This window comes from Diprion similis, chromosome 11 (genome assembly GCF_021155765.1).
Source record: "Diprion similis isolate iyDipSimi1 chromosome 11, iyDipSimi1.1, whole genome shotgun sequence".
NCBI classification, from domain to species: Eukaryota; Metazoa; Arthropoda; class Insecta; order Hymenoptera; family Diprionidae; genus Diprion; species Diprion similis.
Window position 1 is genome coordinate 3,043,297 of NC_060115.1, and position 18,231 is coordinate 3,061,527.

Below are 18,231 nucleotides of genomic sequence, written 5' to 3' on the forward strand. Positions count from 1 at the left end.
AATTAATTCTTTAGAACACTATTCCGACGTAATTTTGCGGGAGAAATCGATTTATCGCAGTCCCAATGCGCTGCGAGCAACACCTGTAAAGTTACAGCCGGAAAACAGCAGATTTTCATCGTCATTTCTCTGCTGCTGGTCCTACGCTATTTTTCATGTGTTTTTTGAGTTCCTGGGCGTCCAATTAGTCTAAAAAGCGTTATACTAATCGATTCCCAGACCAAAAATTTTTTAGCTGAAAAAAATCCAAGGCTAACCCCTTTGCATTTTTGATGAAAGTTTCGACGACTTTGAAAAGTGCTGCAATTAATTCTTTATAACACTATTCCGACGTAATTTTGCGAGAGAAATCGATTTATCGCAGTCCCAATGCGCTGCGAGCAACACCTGTAAAGTTACAGCCGGAAAACAGCAGATTTTCATCGTCATTTCTCTGCTGCTGGTCCTACGCTATTTTTCATGTGTTTTTTGAGTTCCTGGGCGTCCAATTAGTCTAAAAAGCGTCATACTAATCGATTCCCAGACCAGAAATTTTTTGGCTGAAAAAAATCCAAGGCGAATCCCTTTGCATTTTTGATGAAAATTTCGACGACTTTGAAAAGTGCTGCAAATAATTCTTTGGAACACTATTCCGACGTAATTTTGCGAGAGAAATCGATTTATCGCAGTCCCAATGCGCTGCGAGCAACACCTGTGAAGTTACAGCCGGAAAACAGCAGATTTTCATCGTCATTTCTCTGCTGCTGGTCCTACGCTATTTTTCATGTGTTTTTTGAGTTCCTGGGCGTCCAATTAGTCCAAAAAGCGTCATACCAATCGATTCCGAGGTCGAAAATTTTTTGGCTGAAAAAAATCCAAGGCTAACCCCTTTGCATTTTTGATGAAAATTTCGACGACTTTGAAAAGTGCTGCAATTAATTCTTTAGAACACTATTCCGACGTAATTTTGCGGGAGAAATCGATTTATCGCAGTCCCAATGCGCTGCGAGCAACACCTGTAAAGTTACAGCCGGAAAACAGCAGATTTTCATCGTCATTTCTCTGCTGCTGGTCCTACGCTATTTTTCATGTGTTTTTTGAGTTCCTGGGCGTCCAATTAGTCTAAAAAGCGTTATACTAATCGATTCCCAGACCAAAAATTTTTTAGCTGAAAAAAATCCAAGGCTAACCCCTTTGCATTTTTGATGAAAGTTTCGACGACTTTGAAAAGTGCTGCAATTAATTCTTTAGAACACTATTCCGACGTAATTTTGCGAGAGAAATCGATTTATCGCAGTCCCAATGCGCTGCGAGCAACACCTGTGAAGTTACAGCCGGAAAACAGCAGATTTTCATCGTCATTTCTCTGCTGCTGGTCCTACGCTTTTTTTCATGTGTTTTTTGAGTTCCTGGGCGTCCAATTAGTCTATAAAGCGTCATACTAATCGATTCCTAGACCAAAAATTTTTTGGCTGAAAAAAATCCAAGGCTAACCCCTTTGCATTTTTGATGAAAATTTCGACGACTTTGAAAAGTGCTGCAATTAATTCTTTAGAACACTATTCCGACGTAATTTTGCGAGAGAAATCGATTTATCGCAGTCCCAATGCGCTGCGAGCAACACCTGTAAAGTTACAGCCGGAAAACAGCAGATTTTCATCGTCATTTCTCTACTGCTGGTCCTACGCTATTTTTCATGTGTTTTTTGAGTTCCTGGGCGTCCAATTAGTCTAAAAAGCGTCATACTAATCGATTCCCAGACCAGAAATTTTTTGGCTGAAAAAAATCCAAGGCGAATCCCTTTGCATTTTTGATGAAAATTTCGACGACTTTGAAAAGTGCTGCAAATAATTCTTTGGAACACTATTCCGACGTAATTTTGCGAGAGAAATCGATTTATCGCAGTCCCAATGCGCTGCGAGCAACACCTGTGGAGTTACAGCCGGAAAACAGCAGATTTTCGTCGTCAATTCTCTGCCGCTGGTCCTACGCTATTTTTCATGTGTTTTTTGAGTTCCTGGGCGTCCAATTAGTCCAAAAAGCGTCATACTAATCGATTCCTAGACCGAAAATTTTTTGGCTGGAAAAAAATCCAAGGCTAACCCCTTTGCATTTTTGATGAAAATGTCGACGACTTTGAAAAGTGCTGCAATTAATTCTTTATAACACTATTCCGACGTAATTTTGCGAGAGAAATCGATTTATCGCAGTCCCAATGCGCTGCGAGCAACACCTGTAAAGTTACAGCCGGAAAAAAGCAGATTTTCATCGTCATTTCTCTGCTGCTGGTCCTACGCTATTTTTCATGTGTTTTTTGAGTTCCTGGGCGTCCAATTAGTCTAAAAAGCGTCATACTAATCGATTCCCAGACCAGAAATTTTTTGGCTGAAAAAAATCCAAGGCGAATCCCTTTGCATTTTTGATGAAAATTTCGACGACTTTGAAAAGTGCTGCAAATAATTCTTTGGAACACTATTCCGACGTAATTTTGCGAGAGAAATCGATTTATCGCAGTCCCAATGCGCTGCGAGCAACACCTGTGGAGTTACAGCCGGAAAACAGCAGATTTTCGTCGTCAATTCTCTGCCGCTGGTCCTACGCTATTTTTCATGTGTTTTTTGAGTTCCTGGGCGTCCAATTAGTCCAAAAAGCGTCATACTAATCGATTCCTAGACCGAAAATTTTTTGGCTGGAAAAAAATCCAAGGCTAACCCCTTTGCATTTTTGATGAAAATGTCGACGACTTTGAAAAGTGCTGCAATTAATTCTTTATAACACTATTCCGACGTAATTTTGCGAGAGAAATCGATTTATCGCAGTCCCAATGCGCTGCGAGCAACACCTGTAAAGTTACAGCCGGAAAACAGCAGATTTTCATCGTCATTTCTCTGCTGCTGGTCCTACGCTATTTTTCATGTGTTTTTTGAGTTCCTGGGCGTCCAATTAGTCCAAAAAGCGTCATACTAATCGATTCCTAGACCGAAAATTTTTTGGCTGAAAAAAATCCAAGGCTAACCCCTTTGCATTTTTGATGAAAATTTCGACGACTTTGATAAGTGCTGCAATTAATTCTTTATAACACTATTCCGACGTAATTTTGCGAGAGAAATCGATTCATCGCAGTCCCAATGCGCTGCGAGCAACACCTGTAAAGTTACAGCCGGAAAACAGCAGATTTTCATCGTCATTTCTCTGCTGCTGGTCCTACGCTATTTTTCATGTGTTTTTTGAGTTCCTGGGCGTCCAATTAGTCCAAAAAGCGTCATACTAATCGATTCCTAGACCGAAAATTTTTTGGCCGAAAAAAATCCAAGGCTAACCCCTTTGCATTTTTGATGAAAATTTCGACGACTTTGAAAAGTGCTGCAATTAATTCTTTAGAACACTATTCCGACGTAATTTTGCGAGAGAAATCGATTTATCGCAGTCCCAATGCGCTGCGAGCAACACCTGTAAAGTTACAGCCGGAAAACAGCAGATTTTCATCGTCATTTCTCCGCTGCTGGTCCTACTCTATTTTCCATGTGTTTTTTGAGTTCTGGGCGTCCAATTAGTCTATAAAGCGTCATACTAATCGATTCCTAGACCAAAAATTTTTTGGCTGAAAAAAATCCAAGGCTAACCCCTTTGCATTTTTGATGAAAATTTCGACGACTTTGAAAAGTGCTGCAATTAATTCTTTATAACACTATTCCGACGTAATTTTGCGGGAGAAATCGATTTATCGCAGTCCCAATGCGCTGCGAGCAACACCTGTAAAGTTACAGCCGGAAAACAGCAGATTTTCATCGTCATTTCTCTGCTGCTGGTCCTACGCTATTTTTCATGTGTTTTTTGAGTTCCTGGGCGTCCAATTAGTCTAAAAAGCGTTATACTAATCGATTCCCAGACCAAAAATTTTTTAGCTGAAAAAAATCCAAGGCTAACCCCTTTGCATTTTTGATGAAAATTTCGACGACTTTGAAAAGTGCTGCAATTAATTCTTTAGAACACTATTCCGACGTAATTTTGCGAGAGAAATCGATTTATCGCAGTCCCAATGCGCTGCGAGCAACACCTGTAAAGTTACAGCCGGAAAACAGCAGATTTTCATCGTCATTTCTCTGCTGCTGGTCCTACGCTATTTTTCATGTGTTTTTTGAGTTCCTGGGCGTCCAATTAGTCTAAAAAGCGTCATACTAATCGATTCCCAGACCAGAAATTTTTTGGCTGAAAAAAATCCAAGGCGAATCCCTTTGCATTTTTGATGAAAATTTCGACGACTTTGAAAAGTGCTGCAAATAATTCTTTGGAACACTATTCCGACGTAATTTTGCGAGAGAAATCGATTTATCGCAGTCCCAATGCGCTGCGAGCAACACCTGTGGAGTTACAGCCGGAAAACAGCAGATTTTCGTCGTCAATTCTCTGCCGCTGGTCCTACGCTATTTTTCATGTGTTTTTTGAGTTCCTGGGCGTCCAATTAGTCCAAAAAGCGTCATACTAATCGATTCCTAGACCGAAAATTTTTTGGCTGAAAAAAATCCAAGGCTAACCCCTTTGCATTTTTGATGAAAATGTCGACGACTTTGAAAAGTGCTGCAATTAATTCTTTATAACACTATTCCGACGTAATTTTGCGAGAGAAATCGATTTATCGCAGTCCCAATGCGCTGCGAGCAACACCTGTAAAGTTACAGCCGGAAAACAGCAGATTTTCATCGTCATTTCTCTGCTGCTGGTCCTACGCTATTTTTCATGTGTTTTTTGAGTTCCTGGGCGTCCAATTAGTCTAAAAAGCGTCATACTAATCGATTCCCAGACCAGAAATTTTTTGGCTGAAAAAAATCCAAGGCGAATCCCTTTGCATTTTTGATGAAAATTTCGACGACTTTGAAAAGTGCTGCAAATAATTCTTTGGAACACTATTCCGACGTAATTTTGCGAGAGAAATCGATTTATCGCAGTCCCAATGCGCTGCGAGCAACACCTGTAAAGTTACAGCCGGAAAACAGCAGATTTTCATCGTCATTTCTCTGCTGCTGGTCCTACGCTATTTTTCATGTGTTTTTTGAGTTCCTGGGCGTCCAATTAGTCCAAAAAGCGTCATACCAATCGATTCCGAGGTCGAAAATTTTTTGGCTGAAAAAAATCCAAGGCTAACCCCTTTGCATTTTTGATGAAAATTTCGACGACTTTGAAAAGTGCTGCAATTAATTCTTTAGAACACTATTCCGACGTAATTTTGCGGGAGAAATCGATTTATCGCAGTCCCAATGCGCTGCGAGCAACACCTGTAAAGTTACAGCCGGAAAACAGCAGATTTTCATCGTCATTTCTCTGCTGCTGGTCCTACGCTATTTTTCATGTGTTTTTTGAGTTCCTGGGCGTCCAATTAGTCTAAAAAGCGTTATACTAATCGATTCCCAGACCAAAAATTTTTTAGCTGAAAAAAATCCAAGGCTAACCCCTTTGCATTTTTGATGAAAGTTTCGACGACTTTGAAAAGTGCTGCAATTAATTCTTTAGAACACTATTCCGACGTAATTTTGCGAGAGAAATCGATTTATCGCAGTCCCAATGCGCTGCGAGCAACACCTGTGAAGTTACAGCCGGAAAACAGCAGATTTTCATCGTCATTTCTCTGCTGCTGGTCCTACGCTTTTTTTCATGTGTTTTTTGAGTTCCTGGGCGTCCAATTAGTCTAAAAAGCGTCATACTAATCGATTCCCAGACCAGAAATTTTTTGGCTGAAAAAAATCCAAGGCGAATCCCTTTGCATTTTTGATGAAAATTTCGACGACTTTGAAAAGTGCTGCAAATAATTCTTTGGAACACTATTCCGACGTAATTTTGCGAGAGAAATCGATTTATCGCAGTCCCAATGCGCTGCGAGCAACACCTGTAAAGTTACAGCCGGAAAACAGCAGATTTTCATCGTCATTTCTCTGCTGCTGGTCCTACGCTATTTTTCATGTGTTTTTTGAGTTCCTGGGCGTCCAATTAGTCCAAAAAGCGTCATACCAATCGATTCCGAGGTCGAAAATTTTTTGGCTGAAAAAAATCCAATGCTAACCCCTTTGCATTTTTGATGAAAATTTCGACGACTTTGAAAAGTGCTGCAATTAATTCTTTAGAACACTATTCCGACGTAATTTTGCGGGAGAAATCGATTTATCGCAGTCCCAATGCGCTGCGAGCAACACCTGTAAAGTTACAGCCGGAAAACAGCAGATTTTCATCGTCATTTCTCTGCTGCTGGTCCTACGCTATTTTTCATGTGTTTTTTGAGTTCCTGGGCGTCCAATTAGTCTAAAAAGCGTTATACTAATCGATTCCCAGACCAAAAATTTTTTAGCTGAAAAAAATCCAAGGCTAACCCCTTTGCATTTTTGATGAAAGTTTCGACGACTTTGAAAAGTGCTGCAATTAATTCTTTATAACACTATTCCGACGTAATTTTGCGAGAGAAATCGATTTATCGCAGTCCCAATGCGCTGCGAGCAACACCTGTAAAGTTACAGCCGGAAAACAGCAGATTTTCATCGTCATTTCTCTGCTGCTGGTCCTACGCTATTTTTCATGTGTTTTTTGAGTTCCTGGGCGTCCAATTAGTCTAAAAAGCGTCATACTAATCGATTCCCAGACCAGAAATTTTTTGGCTGAAAAAAATCCAAGGCGAATCCCTTTGCATTTTTGATGAAAATTTCGACGACTTTGAAAAGTGCTGCAAATAATTCTTTGGAACACTATTCCGACGTAATTTTGCGAGAGAAATCGATTTATCGCAGTCCCAATGCGCTGCGAGCAACACCTGTAAAGTTACAGCCGGAAAACAGCAGATTTTCATCGTCATTTCTCTGCTGCTGGTCCTACGCTATTTTTCATGTGTTTTTTGAGTTCCTGGGCGTCCAATTAGTCCAAAAAGCGTCATACCAATCGATTCCGAGGTCGAAAATTTTTTGGCTGAAAAAAATCCAAGGCTAACCCCTTTGCATTTTTGATGAAAATTTCGACGACTTTGAAAAGTGCTGCAATTAATTCTTTAGAACACTATTCCGACGTAATTTTGCGGGAGAAATCGATTTATCGCAGTCCCAATGCGCTGCGAGCAACACCTGTAAAGTTACAGCCGGAAAACAGCAGATTTTCATCGTCATTTCTCTGCTGCTGGTCCTACGCTATTTTTCATGTGTTTTTTGAGTTCCTGGGCGTCCAATTAGTCTAAAAAGCGTTATACTAATCGATTCCCAGACCAAAAATTTTTTAGCTGAAAAAAATCCAAGGCTAACCCCTTTGCATTTTTGATGAAAGTTTCGACGACTTTGAAAAGTGCTGCAATTAATTCTTTAGAACACTATTCCGACGTAATTTTGCGAGAGAAATCGATTTATCGCAGTCCCAATGCGCTGCGAGCAACACCTGTGAAGTTACAGCCGGAAAACAGCAGATTTTCATCGTCATTTCTCTGCTGCTGGTCCTACGCTTTTTTTCATGTGTTTTTTGAGTTCCTGGGCGTCCAATTAGTCTGAAAAGCGTCATACTAATCGATTCCTAGACCAAAAATTTTTTGGCTGAAAAAAATCCAAGGCTAACCCCTTTGCATTTTTGATGAAAATTTCGACGACTTTGAAAAGTGCTGCAATTAATTCTTTAGAACACTATTCCGACGTAATTTTGCGAGAGAAATCGATTTATCGCAGTCCCAATGCGCTGCGAGCAACACCTGTAAAGTTACAGCCGGAAAACAGCAGATTTTCATCGTCATTTCTCTACTGCTGGTCCTACGCTATTTTTCATGTGTTTTTTGAGTTCCTGGGCGTCCAATTAGTCTAAAAAGCGTCATACTAATCGATTCCCAGACCAGAAATTTTTTGGCTGAAAAAAATCCAAGGCGAATCCCTTTGCATTTTTGATGAAAATTTCGACGACTTTGAAAAGTGCTGCAAATAATTCTTTGGAACACTATTCCGACGTAATTTTGCGAGAGAAATCGATTTATCGCAGTCCCAATGCGCTGCGAGCAACACCTGTGGAGTTACAGCCGGAAAACAGCAGATTTTCGTCGTCAATTCTCTGCCGCTGGTCCTACGCTATTTTTCATGTGTTTTTTGAGTTCCTGGGCGTCCAATTAGTCCAAAAAGCGTCATACTAATCGATTCCTAGACCGAAAATTTTTTGGCTGGAAAAAAATCCAAGGCTAACCCCTTTGCATTTTTGATGAAAATGTCGACGACTTTGAAAAGTACTGCAATTAATTCTTTAGAACACTATTCCGACGTAATTTTGCGAGAGAAATCGATTTATCGCAGTCCCAATGCGCTGCGAGCAACACCTGTGAAGTTACAGCCGGAAAACAGCAGATTTTCATCGTCATTTCTCTGCTGCTGGTCCTACGCTTTTTTTCATGTGTTTTTTGAGTTCCTGGGCGTCCAATTAGTCTAAAAAGCGTCATACTAATCGATTCCCAGACCAGAAATTTTTTGGCTGAAAAAAATCCAAGGCGAATCCCTTTGCATTTTTGATGAAAATTTCGACGACTTTGAAAAGTGCTGCAAATAATTCTTTGGAACACTATTCCGACGTAATTTTGCGAGAGAAATCGATTTATCGCAGTCCCAATGCGCTGCGAGCAACACCTGTAAAGTTACAGCCGGAAAACAGCAGATTTTCATCGTCATTTCTCTGCTGCTGGTCCTACGCTATTTTTCATGTGTTTTTTGAGTTCCTGGGCGTCCAATTAGTCCAAAAAGCGTCATACCAATCGATTCCGAGGTCGAAAATTTTTTGGCTGAAAAAAATCCAATGCTAACCCCTTTGCATTTTTGATGAAAATTTCGACGACTTTGAAAAGTGCTGCAATTAATTCTTTAGAACACTATTCCGACGTAATTTTGCGGGAGAAATCGATTTATCGCAGTCCCAATGCGCTGCGAGCAACACCTGTAAAGTTACAGCCGGAAAACAGCAGATTTTCATCGTCATTTCTCTGCTGCTGGTCCTACGCTATTTTTCATGTGTTTTTTGAGTTCCTGGGCGTCCAATTAGTCTAAAAAGCGTTATACTAATCGATTCCCAGACCAAAAATTTTTTAGCTGAAAAAAATCCAAGGCTAACCCCTTTGCATTTTTGATGAAAGTTTCGACGACTTTGAAAAGTGCTGCAATTAATTCTTTATAACACTATTCCGACGTAATTTTGCGAGAGAAATCGATTTATCGCAGTCCCAATGCGCTGCGAGCAACACCTGTAAAGTTACAGCCGGAAAACAGCAGATTTTCATCGTCATTTCTCTGCTGCTGGTCCTACGCTATTTTTCATGTGTTTTTTGAGTTCCTGGGCGTCCAATTAGTCTAAAAAGCGTCATACTAATCGATTCCCAGACCAGAAATTTTTTGGCTGAAAAAAATCCAAGGCGAATCCCTTTGCATTTTTGATGAAAATTTCGACGACTTTGAAAAGTGCTGCAAATAATTCTTTGGAACACTATTCCGACGTAATTTTGCGAGAGAAATCGATTTATCGCAGTCCCAATGCGCTGCGAGCAACACCTGTAAAGTTACAGCCGGAAAACAGCAGATTTTCATCGTCATTTCTCTGCTGCTGGTCCTACGCTATTTTTCATGTGTTTTTTGAGTTCCTGGGCGTCCAATTAGTCCAAAAAGCGTCATACCAATCGATTCCGAGGTCGAAAATTTTTTGGCTGAAAAAAATCCAAGGCTAACCCCTTTGCATTTTTGATGAAAATTTCGACGACTTTGAAAAGTGCTGCAATTAATTCTTTAGAACACTATTCCGACGTAATTTTGCGGGAGAAATCGATTTATCGCAGTCCCAATGCGCTGCGAGCAACACCTGTAAAGTTACAGCCGGAAAACAGCAGATTTTCATCGTCATTTCTCTGCTGCTGGTCCTACGCTATTTTTCATGTGTTTTTTGAGTTCCTGGGCGTCCAATTAGTCTAAAAAGCGTTATACTAATCGATTCCCAGACCAAAAATTTTTTAGCTGAAAAAAATCCAAGGCTAACCCCTTTGCATTTTTGATGAAAGTTTCGACGACTTTGAAAAGTGCTGCAATTAATTCTTTAGAACACTATTCCGACGTAATTTTGCGAGAGAAATCGATTTATCGCAGTCCCAATGCGCTGCGAGCAACACCTGTGAAGTTACAGCCGGAAAACAGCAGATTTTCATCGTCATTTCTCTGCTGCTGGTCCTACGCTTTTTTTCATGTGTTTTTTGAGTTCCTGGGCGTCCAATTAGTCTGAAAAGCGTCATACTAATCGATTCCTAGACCAAAAATTTTTTGGCTGAAAAAAATCCAAGGCTAACCCCTTTGCATTTTTGATGAAAATTTCGACGACTTTGAAAAGTGCTGCAATTAATTCTTTAGAACACTATTCCGACGTAATTTTGCGAGAGAAATCGATTTATCGCAGTCCCAATGCGCTGCGAGCAACACCTGTAAAGTTACAGCCGGAAAACAGCAGATTTTCATCGTCATTTCTCTACTGCTGGTCCTACGCTATTTTTCATGTGTTTTTTGAGTTCCTGGGCGTCCAATTAGTCTAAAAAGCGTCATACTAATCGATTCCCAGACCAGAAATTTTTTGGCTGAAAAAAATCCAAGGCGAATCCCTTTGCATTTTTGATGAAAATTTCGACGACTTTGAAAAGTGCTGCAAATAATTCTTTGGAACACTATTCCGACGTAATTTTGCGAGAGAAATCGATTTATCGCAGTCCCAATGCGCTGCGAGCAACACCTGTGGAGTTACAGCCGGAAAACAGCAGATTTTCGTCGTCAATTCTCTGCCGCTGGTCCTACGCTATTTTTCATGTGTTTTTTGAGTTCCTGGGCGTCCAATTAGTCCAAAAAGCGTCATACTAATCGATTCCTAGACCGAAAATTTTTTGGCTGGAAAAAAATCCAAGGCTAACCCCTTTGCATTTTTGATGAAAATGTCGACGACTTTGAAAAGTGCTGCAATTAATTCTTTATAACACTATTCCGACGTAATTTTGCGAGAGAAATCGATTTATCGCAGTCCCAATGCGCTGCGAGCAACACCTGTAAAGTTACAGCCGGAAAACAGCAGATTTTCATCGTCATTTCTCTGCTGCTGGTCCTACGCTATTTTTCATGTGTTTTTTGAGTTCCTGGGCGTCCAATTAGTCCAAAAAGCGTCATACTAATCGATTCCTAGACCGAAAATTTTTTGGCTGAAAAAAATCCAAGGCTAACCCCTTTGCATTTTTGATGAAAATTTCGACGACTTTGAAAAGTGCTGCAATTAATTCTTTATAACACTATTCCGACGTAATTTTGCGAGAGAAATCGATTCATCGCAGTCCCAATGCGCTGCGAGCAACACCTGTAAAGTTACAGCCGGAAAACAGCAGATTTTCATCGTCATTTCTCTGCTGCTGGTCCTACGCTATTTTTCATGTGTTTTTTGAGTTCCTGGGCGTCCAATTAGTCCAAAAAGCGTCATACTAATCGATTCCTAGACCGAAAATTTTTTGGCCGAAAAAAATCCAAGGCTAACCCCTTTGCATTTTTGATGAAAATTTCGACGACTTTGAAAAGTGCTGCAATTAATTCTTTAGAACACTATTCCGACGTAATTTTGCGAGAGAAATCGATTTATCGCAGTCCCAATGCGCTGCGAGCAACACCTGTAAAGTTACAGCCGGAAAACAGCAGATTTTCATCGTCATTTCTCTGCTGCTGGTCCTACGCTATTTTTCATGTGTTTTTTGAGTTCCTGGGCGTCCAATTAGTCCAAAAAGCGTCATACTAATCGATTCCTAGACCGAAAATTCTTTGGCTGAAAAAAATCCAAGGCTAACCCCTTTGCATTTTTGATGAAAATTTCGACGACTTTGAAAAGTGCTGCAATTAATTCTTTAGAACACTATTCCGACGTAATTTTGCGAGGGAAATCGATTTATCGCAGTCCCAATGCGCTGCGAGCAACACCTGTAAAGTTACAGCCGGAAAACAGCAGATTTTCATCGTCATTTCTCTGCTGCTGGTCCTACGCTTTTTTTCATGTGTTTTTTGAGTTCCTGGGCGTCCAATTAGTCTAAAAAGCGTCATACTAATCGATTCCTAGACCAAAAATTTTTTGGCCGAAAAAAATCCAAGGCTAACCCCTTTGCATTTTTGATGAAAATTTCGACGACTTTGAAAAGTGCTGCAATTAATTCTTTAGAACACTATTCCGACGTAATTTTGCGAGAGAAATCGATTTATCGCAGTCCCAATGCGCTGCGAGCAACACCTGTAAAGTTACAGCCGCGAAACAGCAGATTTTCATCGTCATTTCTCTGCTGCTGGTCCTACGCTTTTTTTCATGTGTTTTTTGAGTTCCTGGGCGTCCAATTAGTCTAAAAAGCGTCATACTAATCGATTCCTAGACCGAAAATTTTTTGGCTGAAAAAAATCCAAGGCTAACCCCTTTGCATTTTTGATGAAAATTTCGACGACTTTGAAAAGTGCTGCAATTAATTCTTTAGAACACTATTCCGACGTAATTTTGCGAGAGAAATCGATTTATCGCAGTTCCAATGCGCTGCGAGCAACACCTGTGGAGTTACAGCCGGAAAACAGCAGATTTTCATCGTCATTTCTCTGCTGCTGGTCCTACGCTATTTTTCATGTGTTTTTTGAGTTCCTGGGCGTCCAATTAGTCCAAAAAGCGTCATACTAATCGATTCCTAGACCGAAAATTCTTTGGCTGAAAAAAATCCAAGGCTAACCCCTTTGCATTTTTGATGAAAATTTCGACGACTTTGAAGAGTGCTGCAATTAATTCTTTAGAACACTATTCCGACGTAATTTTGCGAGAGAAATCGATTTATCGCAGTCCCAATGCGCTGCGAGCAACACCTCTAAAGTTACAGCCGGAAAACAGCAGATTTTCATCGTCATTTCTCTGCTGCTGGTCCTACGCTATTTTTCATGTGTTTTTTGAGTTCCTGGGCGTCCAATTAGTCTAAAAAGCGTCATACTAATCGATTCCCGGACCAAAAATTTTTTGGCTGAAAAAAATCCAAGGCTAACCCCTTTGCATTTTTGATGAAAATTTCGACGACTTTGAAAAGTGCTGCAATTAATTCTTCAGAACACTATTCCGACGTAATTTTGCGAGAGAAATCGATTTATCGCAGTCCCAATGCGCTGCGAGCAACACCTCTAAAGTTACAGCCGGAAAACAGCAGATTTTCATCGTCATTTCTCCGCTGCTGGTCCTACGCTATTTTCCATGTGTTTTTTGAGTTCTGGGCGTCCAATTAGTCTATAAAGCGTCATACTAGTCGATTCCTAGACCAAAAATTTTTTGGCTGAAAAAAATCCAAGGCTAACCCCTTTGCATTTTTGATGAAAATTTCGACGACTTTGAAAAGTGCTGCAATCAATTCTTTAGAACACTATTCCGACGTAATTTTGCGAGAGAAATCGATTTATCGCAGTCCCAATGCGCTGCGAGCAACACCTGTAAAGTTACAGCCGGAAAACAGCAGATTTTCATCGTCATTTCTCTGCTGCTGGTCCTACGCTATTTTTCATGTGTTTTTTGAGTTCCTGGGCGTCCAATTAGTCCAAAAAGCGTCATACCAATCGATTCCTAGGTCGAAAATTTTTTGGCTGAAAAAAATCCAAGGCTAACCCCTTTGCATTTTTGATGAAAATTTCGACGACTTTGAAAAGTGCTGCAATTAATTCTTTAGAACACTATTCCGACGTAATTTTGCGGGAGAAATCGATTTATCGCAGTCCCAATGCGCTGCGAGCAACACCTGTAAAGTTACAGCCGGAAAACAGCAGATTTTCATCGTCATTTCTCTGCTGCTGGTCCTACCCTATTTTTCATGTGTTTTTTGAGTTCCTGGGCGTCCAATTAGTCTAAAAAGCGTTATACTAATCGATTCCCAGACCAAAAATTTTTTAGCTGAAAAAAATCCAAGGCTAACCCCTTTGCATTTTTGATGAAAGTTTCGACGACTTTGAAAAGTGCTGCAATTAATTCTTTAGAAAACTATTCCGACGTAATTTTGCGAGAGAAATCGATTTATCGCAGTCCCAATGCGCTGCGAGCAACACCTGTGAAGTTACAGCCGGAAAACAGCAGATTTTCATCGTCATTTCTCTGCTGCTGGTCCTACGCTATTTTTCATGTGTTTTTTGAGTTCCTGGGCGTCCAATTAGTCTAAAAAGCGTCATACTAATCGATTCCCAGACCAGAAATTTTTTGGCTGAAAAAAATCCAAGGCGAATCCCTTTGCATTTTTGATGAAAATTTCGACGACTTTGAAAAGTGCTGCAAATAATTCTTTGGAACACTATCCCGACGTAATTTTGCGAGAGAAATCGATTTATCGCAGTCCCAATGCGCTGCGAGCAACACCTGTGGAGTTACAGCCGGAAAACAGCAGATTTTCGTCGTCAATTCTCTGCCGCTGGTCCTACGCTATTTTTCATGTGTTTTTTGAGTTCCTGGGCGTCCAATTAGTCCAAAAAGCGTCATACTAATCGATTCCTAGACCGAAAATTTTTTGGCTGAAAAAAATCCAAGGCTAACCCCTTTGCATTTTTGATGAAAATTTCGACGACTTTGAAAAGTGCTGCAATTAATTCTTTATAACACTATTCCGACGTAATTTTGCGAGAGAAATCGATTCATCGCAGTCCCAATGCGCTGCGAGCAACACCTGTAAAGTTACAGCCGGAAAACAGCAGATTTTCATTGTCATTTCTCTGCTGCTGGTCCTACGCTATTTTTCATGTGTTTTTTGAGTTCCTGGGCGTCCAATTAGTCCAAAAAGCGTCATACTAATCGATTCCTAGACCGAAAATTTTTTGGCCGAAAAAAATCCAAGGCTAACCCCTTTGCATTTTTGATGAAAATTTCGACGACTTTGAAAAGTGCTGCAATTAATTCTTTAGAACACTATTCCGACGTAATTTTGCGAGAGAAATCGATTTATCGCAGTCCCAATGCGCTGCGAGCAACACCTGTAAAGTTACAGCCGGAAAACAGCAGATTTTCATCGTCATTTCTCTGCTGCGGGTCCTACGCTTTTTTTCATGTGTTTTTTGAGTTCCTGGGCGTCCAATCAGTCTATAAAGCGTCATACTAATCGATTCCTAGACCAAAAATTTTTTGGCCGAAAAAAATCCAAGGCTAACCCCTCTGCATTTTTGATGAAAATTTCGACGACTTTGAAAAGTGCTGCAATTAATTCTTTAGAACACTATTCCGACGTAATTTTGCGAGAGAAATCGATTTATCGCAGTCCCAATGCGCTGCGAGCAACACCTGTGAAAATACAGCCGGAAAACAGCAGATTTTCATCGTCATTTCTCTGCTGCTGGTCCTACGCTATTTTTCATGTGTTTTTTGAGTTCCTGGGCGTCCAATTAGTCCATAAAGCGTCATACTAATCGATTCCTAGACCGAAAAGTTTTTGGCTGAAAAAAATCCAAGGCTAACCCCTTTGCATTTTCGATGAAAATTTCGACGACTTTGAAAAGTGCTGCAATTAATTTTTTAGAACACTATTCCGACGTAATTTTGCGAGAGAAATCGTTTTATCGCAGTCCCAATGCGCTGCGAGCAACACCTGTAAAGTTACAGCCGGAAAACAGCAGATTTTCATCGTCATTTTTCTGCTGCTGGTCCTACGCTATTTTTCATGTGTTTTTTGAGTTCCTGGGCGTCCAATTAGTCTAGAAAACGTCTTACGAATCGATTCCCAGACAAAAGATTTTTCGGCCAAAAAAAATCCAAGGCTAACCCCTTTGCATTTTTGATGAAAATTTTGACGACTTTGAAAAGTGCTGCAATAAATTCTTTAGAACACTATTCCGACGTAATTTTGCGAGAGAAATCGATTTATCGCAGTCCCAATGCGCTGCGAGCAACACCTGTAAAGTTACAGCCGGAAAACAGCAGATTTTCATCGTCATTTCTCTGCTGCTGGTCCTACGCTATTGTTCATGTGTTTTTTGAGTTCCTGGGCGTCCAATTAGTCTAAAAAGCGTCATACTAATCGATTCCTAGACCAAAAATTTTTTGGCTGAAAAAAATCCAAGGCTAACCCCTTTGCATTTTTGATGAAAATTTCGACGACTTTGAAAAGTGCTGCAATTAATTCTTTAGAACACTATTCCGACGTAATTTTGCGAGAGAAATCGATTTATCGCAGTCCCAATGCGCTGCGAGCAACACCTGTAAAGTTACAGCCGGAAAACAGCAGATTTTCATCGTCATTCCTCTGCTGCTGGTCCTACGCTATTATTCATGTGTTTTTTGAGTTCCTGGGCGTCCAATTAGTCTAAAAAGCGTCATACTAATCGATTCCTAGACCAAAAATTTTTTGGCTGAAAAAAATCCAAGGCTAACCCCTTTGCATTTTTGATGAAAATTTTGACGACTTTGAAAAGTGCTGCAATTAATTCTTTGGAACACTATTCCGACGTAATTTTGCGAGAGAAATCGATTTATCGCAGTCCCAATGCGCTGCGAGCAACACCTGTGAAGTTACAGCCGGAAAACAGCAGATTTTCATCGTCATTTCTCTGCTGCTGGTCCTACGCTATTTTTCATGTGTTTTTTGAGTTCCTGGGCGTCCAATTAGTCTATAAAGCGTCATACTAATCGATTTTCAGACCAAACTTTTTTGGCTGAAAAAAATCCAAGGCTAACCCCTTTGCATTTTTGATGAAAATTTCGATGACTTTGAAAAGTGCTGCAATTAATTCCGTAGAACACTATTCCGACGTGATTTTGCGAGAGAAATCGATTTATCTTAGTCCCAATGCGCTGCGAGCAACACCTGTAAAGTTACAGCCGAAAAACTGCAGATTTTCATCGTCATTTCTCTGCTGCTGGTCCTACGCTATTTTTCATGTGTTTTTTGAGTTCCTGGGCGTCCAATTAGTCTAGAAAGGGTGATACAAACCGATTCCGAGACGATAACTTTTCGTCTCTGAAATTCACCAAAAAAGTAAGACTAAAACCTTTGGATTTTTGGCGAAAATTTCGAACATTCCGAAAACTGCTAAAAGAAGTTCTTTGAGGCACTATTACGACGTAATTTTGCGAGAGAAATCGATCGAACGCAGTTCTTATACGCTGCGAGCAATGGATTAGAAGTTACAGCAGAAAAACTACACACTTTTTTTTTTCATTTTTTTGCCACAGCTCTTTCCTTCGTTATTACTTTGCTGTTGGAGCTGTTCTGTTTCTGCCGTGTTTTCGGAGCTTCTCTTGGTACAATTCGTCTAGAAAGGGTCGTACGAATCGATATTTAGCTAAAAGATTTTTCGACCAAAAAACGGAAGGCTATCCCTTTTGGAATTTCGGTAAAAAAATTTCTGAACCTGAAAAATGCTGAACAGAGATCTTGCATACATCATTTCGACGTAATTCACTCAGAGACGTCAATTTCGCTCAGTCCGCGCGGCGGGGAAGACAAATCACAAACACGTACGTTCAAAGTTTCAGTTTCAGTTCATTTAATATGCCTTAAACGTAGTACAAGTGTTCAGGTGTCAGTGTATATAGTACTCTCAAGAGATGCCTTATAGTATTGGGGGAATGACAAAATGAAATGCAACACAATGATTCAACCCAACATTTAGAAATTCCAATTCAATCGTCTGAGGCAAAAGAAGTTCAATATTCATAAGATTAGGTATAATATTAAAAATGTTATATGAGATAGTTATTATTGTAGTTTGTAAATAGAGAATATGAAGAATGTTAAATGAGATATTTATTTTTGTGGATAGTATATGTAACAGATTAAACTACGGCCTGCGTACAGGCGTAATGGCACTCCACAAAAAACCGTCAGACATTGTATTTTCACTATCCCTTGTAACCTGTGTTGAAGTAAATTAATGAATAATTAGATTCCTTATTACTTTTGTTATCATTTCTCTGCGGTAGGCCCTACCCTTTTTTGGTGCTTTTTCTGCGTTCCTGAAGGGCCAATTAGTAAAGTAAGGGTCATACAAATTTATTCTGAGACAAATGATTTTTTGCTCAAAAATTCGTAAGGCGAACACCTGCTGATTTTTGATGAAAATTTTGAAGATTTGGAATAATGCTGGTAGCATGCTCCCTCCAGTTAGAATTAAGCGAATCGGAGAAACTTCAGCGGAAAACTGTTCCTGGTATACGGCTGCTTTGATCCGCAGGGCCCTGTTAGAAATCATTGGACCCTCCGGAATTCGAAACAGACATGTAGAACATGGT